This window comes from Cetorhinus maximus, chromosome 16 (assembly GCF_964194155.1).
Source record: "Cetorhinus maximus chromosome 16, sCetMax3.hap1.1, whole genome shotgun sequence".
Classification (NCBI taxonomy): domain Eukaryota; kingdom Metazoa; phylum Chordata; class Chondrichthyes; order Lamniformes; family Cetorhinidae; genus Cetorhinus; species Cetorhinus maximus.
Genome location: NC_135894.1, coordinates 2,938,463 through 2,957,652, shown reverse-complemented (window position 1 = coordinate 2,957,652; position 19,190 = coordinate 2,938,463).

Genomic DNA, 19,190 nt, shown 5'->3' with positions numbered 1-19,190 from the left:
AATCGGGATGTGGAAGCTGGTCTTTAACTTGGGGTTATTGTAGATTGTCCATACAGTTCGGGTGTGCAATGTTGTCTGTATAGTGGGAGTGAGTAACTTGGACCTTAACGTGGTGGTGTGGGACATGATCTGTAAAGAAGGATGTGCATGGTGATCTGTAAATTGGGGTAAATAGATGGCTTACAAATTGAGTTGAGGATAGAGGTTTTTAACGTGAGTGTGGAAGCTCGTCTGTAAAATGGGGGTTTGGAAGTTGGTTAGCAAATTTGTGGTGTGAAACTTTGTCTGTAAAGTGAGTGTTTGGAAGGTGGTCACCAAGGAGGATTTGGAAAGTTTTCTGCAGATTTGTGTGAAAGATGGCCTGTAAATTGGGCATGTGGAAGGTCGTGTGTAAAAGTGGGTGGGGATGTACATATTTAAAGGGGGGGGCTGGCTGTGGAAGGTGGCCTTTAAAGAGAGGCAGTTCTTGAAATGCTATGGCGCTTATGGTTAATTTTCTGCAAACAGCAGTTTGGAAGGCAGTCTGTAATTTGAAGTGTGGAAGGTAGTCTTTAAAGGCCGGTGTGGAAGGTTGTCCGTAAAGGGGAGTGTGGCACACATGGTCTGTAAAGTCGTTGTGGAAGGTGGTCTTTAAAGCCGGTTTCGAACGTGGCCTGTAAAGTGGAGAGTAGAAAGGGATCCATAAAAGAGATTGGAAGATGGCCTCTAAATTGAGAGTGTAATGGTAGTCTGTAAAATGTGCGTGTGGAAGTTCGTTGGTAAAGATGGGTTTTGGAAGTGGTCTGTAAATTGTGTTGTGGAATATGGTATGTAATATTTCGGGGTTTGGGCGGTGATGTGCAGAGGTGGGTGCGGACAGTCATCTGCACAGTTGACTGTGGAAGGCGGCCTGTCAGTGTTGGGCGTGTGGATGGTGGTCTGTAAATCGGGGGTGTGGATGGCGTCCTTTAAAGTGGGGGTGTGGAAGATAGTCTGTAAAGTGAATGGTTGGAAGTTGGTCTGTAAAGTACGTGTTTGGAATGTGGCCTGTAAAGTGGGAGTGTGGAAGGTGCCCTGTAAAGTGCGGGTGTGGAATATGCTCTGTAACCTGGGCTTGTGTAAGGTAGTCTGTAAATCGGGAGTGTGGAAGGTGTTCTGTAAAGTGGGGTTGTGGAAGTTGTCCTCCAAATTAAGGGTGTGGAATGCATTTTTTAGGTGCTGGGCATGTGCATGGTTTCCTCTCAATTGGGAGTGTGTAAGATCGTCTGTAAAATATGCGTTTGGAAGGTACTCTGTAATGTGGGGGTGTGGATGGTGATCTGTAAAGTGGGGGTCTGGAAGGAGGTCTGCAAACTGGGGAGTTGGAATATGAGGTATGGCAGGTGGTCTGTGGTCAGAGTGTGGTTGTGAAAGGTGGTCTGTAATGGAGGGGGGGGGGTGTGGAAGTTGGTCTATAAAGTCAATATTGACAGGTATTATTTAAAGTGTTTTTTGGAAGGTTTTCTGTAAAGCTTGAGTGTGGAAGGTGGTCTATAAAGGCAATATTGGCAGGTATTATGTAAAGTCTTTTGTGGAAGGTGGTCTGTTAAGTTTTAATGTGGGAGGTGGTCTGTAAGCTTTGACAGTGGAAGATAGTCTTTAAAGTGGGATAGTGAAAGATGGTCTTCAATGCGGTGTTGAGGGGTTATGCATTTAAATAGCGGTGTGGAAGTGGGTCTGTAAAGTGGGGGTGTGGAAGTTGGCCTTTAAATTGGGGTGTGGAAGCTGGTCTTACAGGCATGTGTTCATTGAGGTCCAAATAAATGCTGTATGGATTTTGGTCCCTAAAGTGTGGTTGCGGGAGGTTGTCTGTAAATGCTTGATTTGGGATGCAGATTTAATGAAGAGAGAGGTATGATATTGGGTCTGCAAAGGGTATGCAGATGACAATTACTTATCTGGCGTTGGGAAGGTGGCATGTAAATGAAGGCTGTGGAAGGTGTTTTGTTAAGTGGGGTGATGAGGTGATCAGTTGAGAGGGTGTAAAAGGTAGTCTGTGAAGAGAGGGTGTGGAAGGTGTTCTGTGCAGAGGGTGCAGGATGTGTTCTGTCAAGGGGAGCGTGGTTGCTAGTTTGTAAATGGGTGTGGAAGGTGTTCTCTAAACTGCGGTGTGTTAGGTTGACTGCAAGCGGTGAGGTGTGAATTATGATCTGTAAATTGGTGTTGTGGCAAGTGGTCTGAAATTGGGGTTTGAAAGTTGGCCTGGAAGCGGTGTGATGCGAAAGTTGATCTGCAAAGTGGCTGAGAAAGGCGGTCTGGAAAGATGACGTGAAATGTGAAAGGTAAAGCGAGTGTGGAAGATGATCTGTAAAGTGACGCTGTGGAACGTAGTTCGTTAAGTGGGCGTTTAGAAGGTGGTATGTAAATTGGGGGCGGGGAACGGGGCCTTTAAAGTGGGGGCTTAGAATATGATCTGTAAAGTGGGGGTGTTGAAAATATTCTGTAAATTGCGGCTGTGAAATGAGTTTGTAAAGTGCGTCTGAAACGTGCTGTATAAAGTGGGGGTGTGGAGGCTGGCCTGTGAAGTATGACGAAGATGGTCGTCCGCATAAAAGTCGTGATGTGGAAGGTGGTCTCTAAAGCGCAGGAGTGGGAATTAGCCTATAATATGAGGGTGTGGAAGGTGGTCGTCTGCATAGGGAAGGGCAGGGGAGGTGGACTGTAAAGGAGGGGGCTGGTGGAAGGCAGTGTGTAAACGTGGGGTGTCGAATTTGGTCTGTAAATTTTTTTGTGGAAGGTGGTCTGTTTTGTGTTGGTGTGGAAGGTGGTCTGTTAAGTGTTGGTGCGGAAGGTGGTTGTGGAAGGTGGTCTGTAAACTGTTGGTGTGGAAGGTGTTCTGTAATGTATTGGTGTGGAAGGTGCTCTGTAAAGTGTTGGTTTGGAAGGTGGTATGTACAGGCGATTGTGGAAAGTGATTTTTGAAATGTGGGTTTGGATGAAGGACCTTAAAGAGTGTGTGGAATGTGGCCTGCAATTATAGCGTGAGTCAGGCGGATAACAAAGTGGATGTGTGGAAGGTGGAATGTATAGAGGGTTGGGGAGCTTGTTCAGTAAATATTGGGTGAGGAATGTCATGTATAAAGTGGGTGTATGGAAGGTGGTCTGTAAATTTGTGGTGTGAAATGTGGTCGGTAAAGTGGGGGCATGGTTGGTGGTCTGCAAAGTCTCGATGTTAAAGGTGGTGTGTAAAGTGAAGTGTGGGCGATGTTTTTTAAAATGCGATGTGCAAGATGGACTGCAGCATTTGGGTTAGGAAGCTGGCTTGTAAATTTGAGGATTGTAAAATGGACTGTAAAAGGTTCGTGTGGAGGACGGTTGAAGGATGGCTGCCCTGGGCATGTATGGTCCCTAGCCCGGAAGGTCACCTTTGGCTTGGAGGAAGTGAGATATTGAATCCTCCTCAACACCAGACACGGTTATGTCTTGGGTGAGTTCGGATTTAAATTGCCGTATCCATACCGTTTTGCCACATGATACTGGTCATGGATGAATGAATCGTCAGTTTGTCCCCGGGCTGCCAGACGCCCTTGTTAGGAAGACGGGGAGCCCACCATTGCCCTCAGAAGAAAGACGCAGCCCCAGGTCACATGGGAGGAAGATGATGGCGATGACCTCACACCAGCAGAGCAGTCCCACTGTTCACCTGCACCCTCCCCCAGCATAGAGACACACACACTCCGTTGGATCATTGATCGAGATTAGGCTGAGGCTCGCCGACTGGTGTTAACCTCGCAAACACGTGTCCACCGCAGGCGGAGGCAGTGGCGGCCAACGTCTCAGGTACGCAGAGGACTGCGGGAGAACAGACACTCGCTAAAGACGATTCTGATGAAAATCATCTGGAAGTGTCCGTGGAGAATATGCGGGAGATCCAGAAAGAATCACAGAAACATCGGTCGGAAAATTCAGGTTCCCTCAACAGAGCGGCATGTGAGATTAAGGAGACAGTCCGTGTGCTTTCTGATCCTCTGTCTCCGACATGTGAGTACATGAAATTCTATTTGGGGATGGTGGCAGTCGGCATGGAGTTGCTGCCGAATATGCGCGCGGGCCTGGGCCCCATCGCCGTCACCAAGTCTGTGTGCCAGCAGTGATTAGATTTGAGTGGGGCAGGAAACCTCGATCTCCTTCCAGGCACTCCTCCCTCAAAAGTAGTAGGAGATGGGCCCTCTGACATTCATAGTTAATTGGAAGTCAGAGGGACACTCCGAAGTGTATCTAATAAGGAGAATTCATTGTGTGCAGATATTCCAAATTCTCTCTGCCTTTGACCCCTTCATCTGTTGCTGCTCAAGGTGGGCAGGACAAAGGAAGCCCCAAGTAAGCTGTGGCTAAAATGCCACAGGCCAGCAGAGGACGCCCGCTCTGTCATAACAGACGAAAAGAAATGGTGGTCACCAACTGCCACCAGCTCACCCACGGATATTAGGGCTGCTACAAGCAAAGTGGCAGAGTTAGGAAAGTTAAGGAGGTCTAAATACACATTGCTAGGAGTGTTGTACAGTCATTGTATACAGTTTGGTTCACCTGCAGATATATGTTCATTTGCGCAGAATGGCAGTGCGCTGGGTTTTGAATTGCTGTCAGTTGCTGTACTATTCACTTTAACACCATACCATCCAAACGAATGACACCCTGGGAGTCCAAGGTTAGCTGTTCCTCCCGTTAATACACGCATGTGAATGGAGACGTCGCTCATTGACAATGGTGACAAAAGTCCTGTGTGAGAAACCTCACTCTCACCCGACCCCACTTTTATCCGCTCTTTTGAAGGCTCTACAGACAAACCTTTGCCTTGTCATAATGGAAAGACTATCCGCATGATCCCTTATCATGCGTGAACATTCGCCCGGTTAAATAGTGGTCTGCAAATCAAACTGTTGAAAATCACCAGCTTACGCCTTGCGAACATTCAACTCCCTCTCTACTTCCGTCCCTCAGTCTGACTGTGGCCGAGGGCTAATGGCTCAGAGTGAAGGGTAGCTCATCATCTTGCTGGGTCTCAAGGACCCCCTTGAACAGGAATGCTGCCGTGTGTACTATACCATTGAATGAGGGTTTCAGATGACCACTAAAATCACAGTTCCATTGAGGATATTCCATGTGGTTTCCACAAGGAGTGATGATTTCACATGGCCACAGCAATCACATTACCATCAGTATTAAAGTGTGTTCCCTGAATGGTGACCTTGAGCTCAGCACACCAGAGGGGACATTCCTTCCACCGGAACATTTTGCGGCTGGACAGTGGGCAGGTGGACTTGTTACTGGTTTGCTTTTCACTGGCGATGGTATCTTTTAATTTCAAAACCAGTTCCAGAAAAAAATACCCCGCCCCTTTCCCCCACGACTTTCTGCCAATCACTATCGAACTTCCTGCAACGCCACGTTCAAACTTTTCTCAGGTAGCCTGGAGTCTCCCAGGAGAATTCTTGACCCGAATACGAAAGAAAATGGACAAGGCTTCCCCTCCTTCGGAGCCCAGAACGTTCACTGTTCCCATGGCCCACCCCGACTTTGCCTATATCCCTTTTCATTGTCACCATTATAAGCGCCCTCCATGACCCTCCTGGCCAGCTCTAAATATTCGCCCTCCCATCCTAAGACACCCCAATTCCTGCCTTCACTTAAACCATCTCCGCTGATATGCATACACCTCAGATGGACCCAGGACCTCTACACAATACAACAGTACCCGGCTGACAACGATATATGACCCTATCTCCACTAAGAAAAATCCCACCCCCTTTAAAGCCGACCTTCCCCACCCTCCTTGAAAGACCAAATTCCCCACCCCCCTTTAAAGACCAGCTTCTCCACTACCCAATACATACCACATTCCACAACCCCCATCACAGACCACCTCCACACCCACCATTACAGCCCACCTTCCACACACCACGTTACCAACAACTTTTCACACCCTCACTTTATAGAACACCTTCCACCCATCCCCACCCCTTTCAGGCCTCCTTTCACACACACTATTACAGACCACCATTCTCACGCCCCTTTATACATCAGCTTCCACGCTCCCGTTTTAAAGCCAACTTATTAATACTTTAACAGAGCACGATGCACGCTCCATTTTCAGAGCAGGTTCCAAACCCCCCTTTACAGAATACCTTCTCCCCCCACCTTTTAAGCAACACCTTCCGCCACTTTTACAGGACAGTGTTGACACCCCCCTTTTCGGATCATCGCCCTCACCCCGTTTTACTTACCGCGATCGGGATCTCCCATGATAGACCACCTTCCACATTCTTTTTAAAGGCCAGCTTCCACAGCCCCCTTTTAAGGCCACCATCCGAAACCCCTTTTACAAACAACATTTTGCACCCCCTTTACAGATCACCTTCCATGCTGCCCATTACAAGAAAACTTCCACAGCCCATTTTTCAATCCAACTACATCACTCCCAGTTTACAGATCCATTTCCACAGGCACTTAACACACCCCGGTGCACAGCACACTTGACAGAACACCTTCCAAAACCCCTTAACAGTAAACTTCCAGAGCTCACCTTCCACACATCCTTTTTAGACCACTTCCCAAACCATAAGCCGCAGAATCACAGAGAGCAGAAGAGGCCCTTCGGCCTATCGAGTCTGCCCCGACTCGTGACAAACGCATGACCTACCTACCTAATCCAATTTACCAGCATTTGGCCCATATCCTTGAATGTTATGACATGTCAACTACTCATCCAGGTACTTTCTAATGGATGTGAGGCAACTATCCTCCACCACCCTCCCAGTCAGCGCATTCCAGGCCGTCACCTCACTGTTGTTTTTTTTTTTATCCCCACGTCCCCCCTATATCTCCTGAATCGCAGCTTCAACATATGTCCCCTCGTGATTGACGCTTCAGCTAAAGGCAAGAGCTGCTTCCTATACAGCCTGTCCATGTTCTTAATAATCCTGTAGGCCTTGATCCGGTCGCCCCTCAGTATTCTCTGCTCGAATGAAAACAACCCAAGTCGATCCACACTCTCTTCATTACTTAAATATTTCATCACTGGCATCAATATGCTTAATCTCCTCTGCTACACGTCCAGTGCAATCACATTCTTCTCATAATGTGGCGACTAGAACTGCACACTGTCCTCCAGCTGTGACCTCACCAAGTTTCACTACAACTCCAACATGATCTCCCCACTTTTGTAATCTATGTCTCGATTGATAAATGCAAGGGTCATATGTGCCTTTTTCACCACCGCACTAACAAACACTTCCGCCTTCAGAGACGTATGGAAACACACATCTATTTCACTTTTTTTTCTTCAGAACTTCCTAGTTTCATGCCATTCATTAAATCCTTCCATGTCAAATTAGTCCTTCCAAATTGTATCACCTCAATCTTTTCAGGAATAAATTCCATTTGCCTCTTATCTATCCATTTGAATAAACCGACTATATCTTCCTGTCGCCCAAAATACTCAACCTCACTGTTCACCAGTGGGCCAAACTTTGTTTCATCCGCAAACTTACTAATCCTACCCCCCACATAGTCATCTATGTCGTTCATATAATTGACTTCTAATAGGTCACCCAGCACTGATACCTGTGTTCCAGTGACTGAAACATCCATCTGTCAGCACACTTTGTGTCCTCCAACTCAGCCAATTTACCATCCACTTCATCATATTACCCTTGATCCCATGTGTATTTGCCTTCTTTACAGGATAATAGTGTGCGAGGAGAGCGGCAGAGACACAGGTTAAAAGAGCGCGAGGAGAGCGGAGACACAAGATTAAAGTGCGGAGGGGAGCTGAGACACAGGGTAAAAGAGAGCGAGGAGAGGGGAGGAGACACAGGATACAAGAGCGCGATGAGAGCGGAGACACAGGGTAAAAGAGCGCGAGGAGAGCGGGGACACAGGGTAAAAGAGAGCAAGGAGAGGGGAGGAGACACAGGATAAATAAACGCGAGGAGAGCGGAAGAGACACTGGATAAAAGAGCGCATGGAAAGCGGGGACACAGGGTAAAAGAGCGCGAGGAGAGCGGAGACACAGGGTAAAAGGGAGCATGGAGTGGGGAGGAGATACAGGATAAAAGAGCGCGAGAAGAGTTCCAGGGAGCAGAGTGGGAGGGCGGAGCTCCAGACAGATGAGTATAAAAACCTTACCTCGGGGATTTGCGGACCTCCGGTCATAAATAATACATTAATTAAAAGTGTCATCACGGTAAATCTATGACCTGATTGGCTGGTAAAGAATCTACACTGAATTTGAAACCTAAACATTGTAAAACTAATTAAACCAAATATATTAATTACTTAATTAATAAGTAGAGGCTACCTAGACCAGAATCAGGGGATTACTGTTCTTAGAATTTAACATTTAAAGTAGAAATCTAGCCCTAGGGAACGTGTCGTTAATAAGGATTCAATAAGCAGTTATTAGATTTAAATTAATTTAATAAATGGTTCCAGAAATGGCAGTTGCTGGGGTGAACTGTTTCTCCTGTGGGATGTGGGAAATCTGTGACGCTTTATGCGTCCCGGACAACTACATCTGCAGGAAGTGTACCCAATTGCAGCTCCTCACAGACCACATGGATCGGCTGGAGCAGCACTTGGATGCATTTAGGAGCATTAAGATGGCGGAAAGCTTCATTGACAGGAGTTCTGGAGACGTAGTCACACCCAAGGTACAAACAGTTAGATGGGTGAACGCTAGAAGGAGCAGGCAGTCATTGTAGAAATCGCCTGTGGCTGTCCCCCTGTAACAGGTATAACATTTTGGATACTGTTGGTGGGGTTGGCCTATCAGGGGAAATAAACAGCAGTGGGCAGAGCCGTGGCACCACGGCTGGCTCTGTTGTTCAGCAAGGGGGGTCAACGGACTGAAGAGCAATTGTCATAGGGGTCTCTATAGTCAGGGGCTTAGATAGGCTCTTCTGTGGTCGTGAAAGATACACCAGGATGTTATGTTGCCTCCCTGGTGCCAGGATCCAGGATATATCTGATTGGGTACGGGACACTCTGAATGGGGAGAGAGAACAACCAGAGTTCGTGGTACACATTGGTACTAACGACATAGGCAGGAGGAGTGACGAGGCCCTATAGCGGGAGATCAGGGGGTTAGGCAGAAAGTTAAAAAAACAGGACTTCTAGGGTAGTAATTTCACTATTACTCCCTGTGCCAAGTGCCAGTGAGGCTTGAAATAGGAACATAGTGCAGCTGAACACGTGGCTGAAGAGATGGTGTAGGAGGGAGGGTTTCCGATATCTGGATCAGTGGGATCTCTTCCGGGGCAGGTGGAACCTGAAGAATGAAGGTCGGGTTGCATCTAAACTGGAGGGGCACCAATATCCTGGCTGCGAGGTTTGCTAGAGTCACTCGGGAGAGTTTTAAGTAGTATGACAGGGGGTTGGGAGCCAGAGCAATAGGCAGTCAAGTAAAATAAATGACTGGGAAACAGTGAATATGGCCAGTAGGACTGAGAGGAAGGGCAGAAGGGAGATAATATTGAACACAGTGGGACTGGGGGTCGGAAATGCATTTGTTTCATTGCGAGATGTTTAACAAGAAAGGCAGATGTGCTTCGAGCTTGGATTATTACTTGGGACTATGATGTTATTGCTATTACAGAGACTTGGTTGAAGGATGGAAAGGATTGGCAGAAAAGTTTACCAGGATTTAGATGTTTCAGGCAAGATAGCGAGGGATGTAGAAGAGGTGGGGGAATTGCACTACTTGTTAAGGAAAATTCCACAGCTCCACGACAGGCGGACAGGTCGGCGGGCTCATGCAGCGAGGCAATATGGGTAGAACCCCGGAATAGGAAGGTTGCAGTCACATTCTTGGGGGTTTACTAGAGGCCTCCTAATTGCCGGCGGGAGATTGAGGAACAGTTATGTATGCAGAGTGTGGAAAGATATAAAAGCTATAGGGTTGTTGTGGTGGGTGATTTTAACTTTCCCTATATCCACTGGGATTCACTTAGTGCTAGGGGTTTGGATGGTGCAAAATTTGTAAGGTGCATCGAGGAGGGCTTCGGGAGACAATATGTCGGTCGTCTAACAAGGGAAGGGGCAATACTGCACCTGCTATTATGCAATGAACCCGGCCAGGTGGTCAAAGTTTCAGCAGGGGAGCATTTCGGGAAAAATGACCATAATTCAGTAAGTTTCAAGGTACTGGTGGATAAGAATAACAGGAGTCCTCGGGTTAAGGAGCTTAATTGGGGGAAGGCTAAGTATAACAATATTTGGGAGGAACTGAGCAATCTAGACTGGAGGCGGATGTTTGAGGGCAAATCAAAAACTGACATGTGGGGGAGTGTGGACTGGAGAATGGCCAATGTTTTTTTCCATTGCTTAAGAAGGGTGGCAGAGATAATGCAAGAAAGTACAGGCCGGTGAGCCTTATGTCAGTGGTAGGGAAATTATTGGAGAAGATTCATCGTGACAGGATTTACTACCACTTGGAAGCAAATGGGCGTATTGGTGAGAGGCAGCATGGTTTTGTGAAGGGGAGGTCGTGTCTCACTAAATTTATCGAGTTTTTCGAGGAAGTGGTAAAGACGATCGACGATGGAAGGGCAATGGATGTTATACACATGGATTTAAGTAAGGCCTTTGGCAAGGTCCCTCATGGCAGACTGGTACAGAAGGTAAGGTCGCATGGGATCAGAGGACAGCTGGCAAGATGGATACAGAATTGGCTTGGTCATAGAGGACAGAGAGTAGGAGTGGAAGGGTGCTTTTCTGAGTGGATAGCTGTGACTACTGGAGTTCCACAGGGATCAGTGCTGGGACTTTTGCTGTTTGTAGTGTACATAAATGATTTGGAGGAAAATGTAACTGGGCTAATTAGCAAGTTTGCAGACGACACTAATGTTGGAGGAGTTGCAGATAGTAAAGAGAATTGTCAAAGGATAAAATGGGATATACATCGTTTCGAGACTTGGGCGGAGAAACGGCAGATGGTGTTTAATCCGGACAAATGCGAGGTAATGCATTTTGGATGTTGTAATATAGGCATGAATTATTCAGTAAATAGCAGAATCCTTAAGTGCATTGACGGGCAGAGCGATATGGGTGCGCAGGTCCACATGTCACTGAAAGTGGCAACGCAGATGGATAAGGTAGTCAGGAAGGCATATGGCATGCTTGCCTTCATTGGCAGGCGTATTGAGTATAAAATCTGGGAAGTCATGCTGCAGCTGTATAGAACCTTGGTTATGCCACAATAGTAATATTGCATGCAATTCTGGTCGCCGCATTACCAGAAGGATATGGAGTCATTGGAGACTGTGCAGTGGAGGTTTACCTGTATGCTGCCTGGTCTGGAGTTTATTAGCTTTGAGGAGTGGTGGAGAAATTCGGATTGTTCTCATTCGAGCGACGGAGATTGGGGGGCGAGTTTATAGAAGTACACAACATTATGAGTGCCATGGACAGAGTAGATAATCAGAAGCATTTTCCCAGTGTGGAAGAATCAATTACTAGGGGTCATAGAATTAAGGTGAAAGGAGAAAACTATAGAGGAGATGTGCGGGTCAAGTTTTTTTAGGTAGAGGGTAGTAAATTTCTGCAATTCGATGCCAGATGGGGTGGTGGAAGCAGATACTATTGTCGTGTTTAAGAGGCAGCTTGACAAATACATGAACATTATGGTAATAGGGGGATAGGGACCCTGGACGTGCAAAACGTTTTAGTTGACGTGCAAAATGATCGGCGCAGTCTTGGAGGCTCGATGGCCTGTTCCTGTGCTGTACTTTTCTTTGTTCTTTGTTATTTGTCCTTATAAGTCTCCCATGTGGGATCATGTCACAGGCTTTGCTGAAATCGATATAAACTACATCAAACGCACTACCCTCATCTACACACCTGGTCAGCTCATCAAAAAAATCAATCAAGTTTGTTCGGCATGAACTCCCTCTGCCAAAGCCATACTGACGATACCTCATCAAAACATGGCTCTTCGAGTGGAGATAGATTTTCACCTTCGGAACTTTCTCCAATAGCTTCCCTACTACTGACGTGGGAGTCACTGGCCGGTAGTTCCAAGGCTTACCTGAACTGCACTTCTTGTGTTATGGAAACACATTAGCTGTTCTCCTGTCGTCTGGCATCTACCCCGTGGCCAGAGGTGAATTTAAAATTTTGTTCAGAGCCCCTGCTATCTCCTCCCTTGCCTCCCTCAGCAGCTTGGAGCAACAAAGCATCTGGACCTAGAGATTTGTCCACTTTTCAGCCTGTCAACACCTCAAATGCCTTGTCTCTCCCTGTATCAAGTTGCTCAAGAGGCTCGCAGCCTCCCTCCCCGATTTCGATACCTTCATCCTCATTCTCTTGGGTGAAGACGGATGTCAATTATTCATTCAAACTCTAAAGATATACTCTGGATCAACCAATAGATTGCCCCCTTGGACCCTAATAGCCCCTACTCTTTCATTGGTTTTCCTAATCCTACTAATATAATTACATATTATTTTGGGATTATTCCAACTATCACCTTCTAGAGCTTTCCAATGTTCCCGCTCTGCTCTCCGTACTGCTTTCTTACATTCCATCCTGCACTTTGTCTACTCCATTAACGCCTTCCCTGATTTATTGCCCTTGTACCTGCTAATAGCCTAACTTATCCATTCAAAGTATTCCGAATATATCCGGTCATGCATGGTTTTCTCGGTTTTTTACCCCTTCCTATCACCTTAGAGGGAACATGTTGAGTCTGTAACCGCCTCCCCAATTTGCACTTTGATTTCCCCCCACTTGTCCTCTGTAGATTTCCCCGCAATCAAATGTACGCACTCTACCTGGGCCAGATCCTTCCTTATTTTAGTAAAATCCACTCTCCCCAAATTGAAAACATCTGTTTTGTAACATGTCTATTTCATTGCCCGTAATAAGCTTAAAATGCAGCATGTTCTGGCCGCTATCACTAAAATGCTCACCCACCAACACCTCAGACCCCTGTCCGGCTTCATTCCACAGAATTCGGTCAAGCACTGCACCATCCTTTTCTGGACCCTCTATATATTGACCTAAAGAATTCTCCCCTTGCATATTTCAAGAAAGCCACTCCGCCCCAGCTCTTAACAGTATGTCTATCAAAATTGACATTGGGAAAGTTGAAATCACCTAATATAATTATGCAGCTGTTATTGATTTTACACACTTACGCAAAATGTGCACATTTGTGTCCTCAATTTCCCGCTGACTATCTGGGGAACTATGATAAAGACCTTACAATGTGGCTGCCCCTTTTTTATTCCTAAGCTCTACCCACAAAACATCATTCGATGCTCCCACCAAGATATATTCTCTCCTTATTGTCGCGACTCAGTCCTTAACTAATAGTGGAACACCTTCTCTCCTATTATGCACAAAACTGCCTCTCATGAAGATTCTATATTCGGGAAAGGTAAGCTGCCAATCCTGTCTCTCCCTCAACCAAGCCTCTGTGATGAATACTATGTCACAATTCCTCGTGTCTATCCTCACCCATAACTCGTCAGTTTTACGTGTAATACTCCTTCCATTAACGTTGGGGCAATTCAGCCTTGCCTTACTCCCCCGAAACTTAATGCAGCTGTACACCCTCTGACTTCATTATTTTACTGTATTATGATGTGCCCCTATTCTGCTTACATTTTCTGTCCCCTCCTCCTGCCGAAATAATTTAAATACCTTTGAACAGCACTAGCAAACACGCACTCAAGGATGTCAGCCCAGCTCTGGTCCAGACGTAGGTCTTTCCGCTTTTATAGATCCCACCCTCCCCAGATACGTTCCAGGTGATTCAGGAATTTCAATCCCTCCTTCCTGCACCAGCTCATAAGCCACGTATTCACCTGTGCTATTCTCCTATTTCTGAGCTCGATAGCGCGTGGCACTAGGAGTAATCCAGAGAATACAACCCGAGAGATCACGCTTTTTAGTCTACGTCCTAAATCCCTGAATGGTGGCCGCAATACATCATCCCTCTTTCTGTCTATGTCATTGTTTCCAACATGTACTATGACCTCTGAATTATCACCTTCCCCCTTCAGCGTGACATGCACTCGTTCTGTGGCATGCCGGACCATGACGCCAGGTAGGAAACACACCATCCTGGATTCACGTTGAAGGCCAGAGTTGCATCTATCTGTTCCCCTGCATATATAAACTCCCCTATCATTATTGTTCTTGCTCTCTTCCTACCATCATTTACAGAAAGGATGCGTGTGGTGCCTAACACTTGACTCTGCCTGCACTACCTGGAGAAACCCCATCGCCCTCCCAAACCTCCAAAATTGAAAACCAATATGCGAGCAGGACCCCAGGGCACTCCTGAAATACATGCCTGTTTCTCTTGGACTGCCTGGTGGTCAACCATTCCCTTCGATCTCCAACTGCCTGCAGCTGCGATGTTACCATTTCTCTAAATGTGCTATCCAAGATGCTTTCAGGCTCGCGGATTTTCCACAGTGCCCCCAGCCGCCGTTCCAGGTCTGAAACCAGAGCTTACACGAACTGCAGCTGGACACCCTTTCTGCTCACATGCTCGTTCCGGGCACAGGGAATGTTCTCGTTTACACACATGGAGCACGAGGAGCACACCATGGCTTTGAGCTCTCCTGTCGTGAAATATCCAATTAATTTAAACTTTATAAATCAATTACTCAAGGGCCTTTCTTTCCTGATTCTAATTACTACAAAATGTACACACTATAAACTGCAAATAAGACGTGAATTTATAAGTGATTAAAGTAGTAAATACATAACCGACCTTAGCCACTACTTACCAGTCATTCCTTTGCCTTTTAGCCTCCACTGCAGCAGCAGGGCAAGACCACTCTCTGAAGATTTAAGAATTTGGGAAGCAAATAAAAAAATGCACAGAGTAACTCTTGCCCTCTGCACCGATTTCCCACTGTGCACCAAATTAGCAATACCCACATTCATTCTGGCTGTCTCTCACTCAGGGTCAACTAACTCCCCTGTTCGTGTGCAAATCCTTTTACTCCCGAATCAGCAGGGATTCTCACCATTCGGATTAACGGTCTGGGAAATCTGGTGATGGTGATGGATGGCACCGCGTGATGGAGGACACTCTCTTAATAGGCTGATACTGCAGTCTGCCCTCTTCATTCAGCCCACACTCCACACACCACATTTACAGACCAACTTCCAGACATTCTATACAGAGCACCTACCCAACTCCCCTTTAGTGACCATCTGCCTAAACCCCTTTACATACTAAATTCCGCACCACTCCTAGCCCACCCCCTGAAGGTTTACAGACCAGCTTCCAAAACCCATTTACAGACCAAATTTATCACGTCCCTTTTGAATTCCATCTGTTCTACCAACCCCATTCCCCCTTTTAAACTCTGCCTTTCTAAGTCTGCCGCTCTTTTCTGACCTCCCTCCACATCTTCTGGATGAACATCCCCGCACACCAGCCTTTTTTCGTGCCTTTTTATCCTCCCTCGCCTTCATACCATCAGCTGGGCCAGAGACTCGGGCAACCAGAAATGTGGGCTGAATGGTGAGAGCAGCCTCCACTGTCAGCCAATTAAGAGAGTGTTCTCCGCAATCCGTTGCACACCAGGTTTGCCAGACAGTGAATCCGAATGGTGAGAATTCCTACGGGACAGGGCGTGAAGCTTTGATTGGAAACATGGTTCCGGTCTGATGCCGTTAATGAGCATTGATGAGATGTGAAGTGGGTTCCCGACTTTCACATGTGGGAAAGGGGAGCTTCCCTTATCCCAACGTGACTGTGGTTCTGGAAGATGCCAACCAAATTTTCCAACGTCAGGAAAATAGTCTGTATTGTCTCTACACATCTTCCACCCTCGGAAACCACAGTTCCTGCTCCTGGCGGGGTGAGGTGGGGGTCGATAACACCCAGGATCTTTTATTTAAAAGTGGCCCGTCCTGTAATTCGACCGGTTATCACAATAAATATTCGGGCAGTCATGTACATGCTTTGGCTCTTTAGTGTGAGGTCACTAGAATACATTGGCTGGATGCTGAACTGTACAATTTTCCTAAGATAAATTAAATTATGGTTTTCCAGAACTGAATGTGATTAATGTCAGTATCCATGAGAATTGATTGTCTCCGTCAATTATTAGTTCCATTGCACTTAACATAACAACTTCACACAGTGTTCTTCAAAAGTTTAGTATCATGGATTAGGTTTAACATATTTTACAGGTCTCGATTTATTAACATTTATATATAAATTGAATTGATTTGATGATCAAACACTCATAGCAAAAGGAGGAGAAGTCCATCCCAATCTGTGAAGTTTAATATTGGGCATAGATGAAATAACTATAACAGATGTAATTATAAATAAAACATCAGATTGAGAAACTGAATTGTTGAATTCAGCTGAATGTTTTTTTGGTGAATTAATTAAAAACATATTCCGTGGCCTTTAATTAGATTCTGATGCGTTAATCTGAAAATTAACTCTCTCTCTCTCTCTCTCTCTCTCTCTCTCTCTCTCTCTATTACTCTCTCTAACTCTCTCTCTGTTCAATCATTATCCCTCTCTCTCTCTCCGTCTGCCTCTCTCTCCCTCTCTCTTTAAATTCCACTGTATCTTATTCTCTGCCTCTCTCCCACACAACCTCTCTCTGCCTCCCTCTCTCTGTCAAGGTCTCTCTCTCCACCTGAGTCTCTTTCTCTCTCACTCCCTCTCATTTTCTCTCCCTGTCTCTCTCATGCTCTCAAGCTCCCTGCTTCTCTCTCTCTCTCATTCTCTTCCTGTCCGTCTCACTCTCACTCTGTCTCTCTGGGTCTCTGTCTCTTTACTTCTGTCTCTCAGTTTTTCTCACTCTGTACCGCTCTCTCACTCTCTGTCTTTCTCTCCCTCTCTGCCTCTCACTTTCTGTTTCTCTCTACCTTTCGCTCTCTAACTCTCTTTCTCTTCTCCTCTCAAAATCTGTGTCTATTTCCCACTATTACTCTATGAATCTTTATCTCGCTCCGTCTCTCTGTCTGTCTGTCTGTCGCTCTTTCTTTTTCTTTTTCTGTCTCTTACTCTCTGTCTCTCTCAGAAATTGAATCACAGAATCACAGTGCAGAAGAAGCCCTTCGGACTATCGAGTTTACACCGACACGTGAGAAGCACCTGCCCTACCTACCTAACACCATTTGCCAAAACTTGGCCCATAGCCCTGAATGTTAACACGTGCCAAGTGCTCATCCAGGTACTTTTTAACGGATGTGAGGCAACCCGCCTATACCACCGTCCCAGACAGTGCATTCTAGACCGTCAACACCCTATGATTATAATGGGTTTTCCTCACATTCCCCTAAAACTCTCGCCTCTAACCTTGTACGTGCGCCCCCTTGTGACTGACCCTTCAACTAATGGTGACAGCTGCTCCCTATCCACCCTGTCCATGCCGCTCATAATCTTGTACACCTCCATCAGATTGCCCCTCAGTGTTCTCTGCTACAACGAAAACAACCCAAGGCTTTCCAACCTATCTTCATAACTTAAATGTGTCTCCCCAGGCAACATCCTGGTGAATGTCCTCTGAACCCCCTCCATTGAAATCACACCCTTCCCATTATGTGGCGACCAGAGCTGCACACAATGTTCCAGCTGTGGCCTCACCAAGGTTCTATACAACTCCAACATGAACTCCCTACTTTTATCATCTATGCCTCGATTGTTAAAGGCATTTGTCCCACATTTCTTTTTCACCACCCCACTAACATGACCCTCTGCCTTCAGAGATCAATGGACACACACGCCAAGGCAATGTTGTTCCTCAGAACTTCCTCGTGCCATGCCGTTCTTGTAATATTTCATTATCAAATTACTCCCTCCAAAGTGTATTTCCTCACACTTTCCACGGTTAAATTCCATCTCCCACATATCTTCCCAATTGACCATCCTATCTACATCTTCCTAACGCCCAAGACACCCAACCTCAATGTTAACCACCCGACCAATATTTGTGTCATGCGCAAACTTACTAATCTTACCCCCCACACACTCATCTATGTCGTTTATTTATATTACAAATAATAGATGACCGAGCACAGACCCCTGCGGTCGCCACTGGACACTGTCTTCCAGTCACTAACGCATCCTTCTGTACACTGCTCTGCCTCCTACAACAAAACAAATTTTTTAATCAACCTCATCAATATACCCTGTATCCCATGTGCATTTGCCGTCCTTATAAGTCTCCCATGTTAGATCTTGTCAACGGCTTTGCTGATATTCAGATAAACTACATCAAATACACTACCCTCATCTACACACCTGATTACCTACTCAAACAATTCAATCAAGTTTGTTTTGCATGAGCTCCTTCTGACAATCAATGCTGACCATCCCTGATCAAACCATGCCTTTGCAATTGGAGATAGACACTCTCCTTCAGAAATGTCTCCAATGGTTTCCCGACTGCTGACTTGAGACTCATTCGCCTGTAGATCCCTGGCTTGTCTCAGCAACCATTCTGAAATACCGGAAGCACATTAGCTGTTCTTCCATCCCCTGGCACCTCCCCCGTTGCTAGAGAGGAATTTAAAAATTGGTCAGAGCCCCTGCAATCTTTTCCCTTGCCTCCCTTAGCAGGCTGGAACAAAAATCATCAGAAACTGGAGATTTGCCCACTTTTAAGCCTGCCAACAATTCCAATAACTTGTCACTCCCCCTATCAAGTTGCTTATGAAACTCGCAGTATATCTCCCCTTGGTCGATAGGTTCATCCTCATTCTTTTTTGTGAAGACGAACGCGAATTATTCATTTAGCACTCTCAATCTCTCTCCCTGTATCTCTGCCTCACTCTCTCTGCTGGTCTCTCTCCCTCACTCTCTCTCTTGTCTCTCTCTCGCACTATCTGTCCTGCTGTCTCGCCCTCAATCTACCAGCTCTCTCTCACACTCTGTCTCCATCTCACTCTCTGTCTCATTCTCTCTCTGTCAGTGTCTCTGTCTCTCTCATTGTCTGCCTCTCTCTGTCACTTTCTCTAGCTCTGACTCTCGGTTTGTTCCTCTCTCTGTCTCACTTTGTGTATCTTTCTCGCTCTGTCTCTCCCTCCCTCTCTGTCTTTCTGTCACACTTTCACTCTCTGTCTCTTTCTGTATCTATGTTCGACTCTTATCTCTCTATCTCTGTCACTCTCTCTCTCTCTCTCTCTCTCTCTGTGTGTCCCTCAATCCCTGTCTCTATATCTCTCTTTCAATCTCTGTC